Source organism: Pan paniscus, chromosome 13 (assembly GCF_029289425.2).
Source record: "Pan paniscus chromosome 13, NHGRI_mPanPan1-v2.0_pri, whole genome shotgun sequence".
Taxonomy (NCBI): Eukaryota; Metazoa; Chordata; class Mammalia; order Primates; family Hominidae; genus Pan; species Pan paniscus.
The window spans coordinates 30,156,183-30,158,951 of record NC_073262.2 but is presented as its reverse complement, the minus strand read 5'-3'; the positions used below and the strand labels follow the sequence as shown (position 1 = coordinate 30,158,951).

Below are 2,769 nucleotides of genomic sequence, written 5' to 3'. Positions count from 1 at the left end.
TCATTAATAATATTTATTTTAAAGATCACTTTTAATTGTAACAAATATAAAGTCATCAGTGTTTTCCGAATTGTCAATAATGCTTTAAGTAAAAAATACATTAGTAAAATGTAAGTTATATTGTTTATAATATCTTCTACAGTTAATACCATGAACATACACACCATATACCAGAAAAGCTTATGCATTATTGGAAGTGAAAAGAAATGTGATATAACTGCTATATTGTCTGATTATAAATTCATGCTTTGGTCAGTTCTCTTCTTCAGGGATGACATTTACTTGTACTTTGTTGTTGAGGAACCTGAATTGGATGTCACAAATTCTGCTGCATTTGCGTGTTAATGCTATCATGGTTGTCTGTGTACAGGGAAGGTATGATTTCACCAGTTACAAGTGAGACACAGGAAGTGTTGATGGGGGCCATGCTGTCTTTCTACTCTTGGATGTGTCTTGAAGCTCCTTGGCAAATTTCTGAATAGCACTGTGACAGACCAGTTGGATGTCTGATGTTTGCATGTTTCTCTTTTCTGCTCCTTTCTGTCAACAGTGCATGATGTAAGGAAGTACCAGAAAGAGGACCAGTAGCTACTGCTGAGGACACAGCCAGTATAATTAAGAAATCCACGTACTTGTCTGCTTTTCAGACAGTCATTTTGAAAAGAGTTTGTACTCTCCATCATCACTAAAATTCCCCCTCCATGAATCACTTCTGGATAGGTGGCCACTTGCTTTGTTTTATCAACCAAATGAATTTTTGCACCAGTCAATGTAAAATGGAATATAAAATTTTCTAGCACATGTTATTACAGGCTCCATTTCTTGACTGCATCTCAATTAATTCTATGGATTTTCAACATCTTGTAATCAAGAAGAAAATGGGACATCGGCACCAATCCTGATGAAAATGCCCCCCTTTGGGCCATTAATAGGAAGCAGAACCATGCTGCCCTATCTAGGGCCAATGTGATGTTTATGGCATTCAGTCCTCTGGCCACAGCACATTTTTCTCCACCCTGACAAAGTTTCCAAGAACCTTCCTGGCCAATATTTCTTACACATTTATATTTTTAATGAAGATTTCTGCTTGATATGGCAACAGGAAGTCCTCTGTTGACATTATATTATCCAATTATGCCTTGCAATCTCAAAGGTGCACCTATTATAGGCAATTATATCAATGGTAGTTGGTTTCTCCACATTTTCAGTTGTTGGAGAGCCATAAGGACTCTCTCACTATATGGTGTTCTTTGGATGAATAGGAGCCATCCAGGTCTTTCTGAATAACCCTTTCAATTTGTTTTAAATGCTTTGGGATCATCACTGATCTCACCAGGTTTTGGTGAGGTGGAAATTTCTCCTAAAATACTTGTTCCAAAGCATACACCAAAAGGACACTTACAGATGTGTATGCATTCTGATCAGAGTGCACCTTAGAGAAAATAATGAATACTGTCATCAAGAATGTGACAACCATCACAGGCTCATCCCGCGTGTCCCCTGAACTTGTCCTATGCAAGCACAGGGGTCTGCAGGATACCATCACCAGGGCAATTGCATTATTGGGCTGATGAGGCCAGTAGTCCTCAAATCTCCCCTCCCCTCCCTTTCTTCTTTCCTCGCAGCTTGGCTAGTTCTACTCTTTTCTTATTAGAGCACATTTTGTTGTCCACGGAAATGCAAAGAGAACACAGTTGCCACTGAGAGCTTTGTAGTGTGATGCTTATTTAGCTTTTGAATGGGCTTTCACACAAAAATTCCTGCTTTGTGGAAATTTTCAGGTATGAGAAAACATCTTACAAAGTAATCCCCTGTTATCCAACTGATCAGTCAGTATTAAAAAAATGCATGTGGAGGATATTGCAGATTGAAGTGTGCAAAGCATTTGTGTTTTAATTAAAATCTTAGAGGAAAAACTCATTCACATGAATTAATAGCAACATTTTTAGCAGGTTGCATAAATGGTGACAAAATTTACATCTTTGTATTCAAGAAGAGTATAGAGTTACTTGGTGAAGATCACTACATATGTTAAATCCTTTCAACATGTGCTATAAATATTAAAGATCTATGGCTATTAAATTACGTGAGAGCAAATGACTCATGAGTAATTACAAATACCTGTTCTGCTTCTACTTATCACTTATTTTCTAAAAAGCAGCATGGAAATGAAATGCAAATATAACATAAAAGAGTATAACTTCCTGTTAAATGATGCTTTATCGTATAATGGAATATTACAGCCTAATTCAATGCAGGACTAAACGAAGATTGGAAGAAAATGAGAACTCTGGAAGCCAGAAGCCTCAGTCTTCAGAAAGCTCCATACTCTGCATGCTGTTTACATATCTCTTTGTGTTTATGTGGGTTTTTTTCCTAACTATTCCTGTGAAATAGCAAAAGACTTTAGATTAAAATGGATTTTACTAATCATAGAAGTCAAAAAAGCAAGTAAATATGAAAAAAATAGCACAAAGTTGTACAGAAACCATCCATATAACTAAGGAATGAAACGAAGCAAATTTAGCTCTGTTAGAGCTTTTATTATCAATCAAATATATCCTTGATAGTCCTCATCTTTTTGTCTTTTGGGGGGTCCCCCTCCCCCCACCTGTTTGCATTTTGACTTTTTCACCTGACATGGATGAACAATGGGTGTGTTCCTTCTAATACCCTGTCAAAGGGAAAAACCACCGTCCAGGTCTTTGGGCACACAGTCACTTTGTTCCCCAGAAGTGATTGTGTAGCAGCCACAGCATCTTACAATGT

General features: G+C 37.2%; 1 pseudogene; it reads right to left on the bottom strand.

The window, feature by feature from the left end:
• Positions 1-265: 265 nt before the first annotated feature.
• On the bottom strand, positions 266-1,543 carry LOC112439095 (epsilon-sarcoglycan-like; annotated as a pseudogene).
• Positions 1,544-2,769: the final 1,226 nt, after the last annotated feature.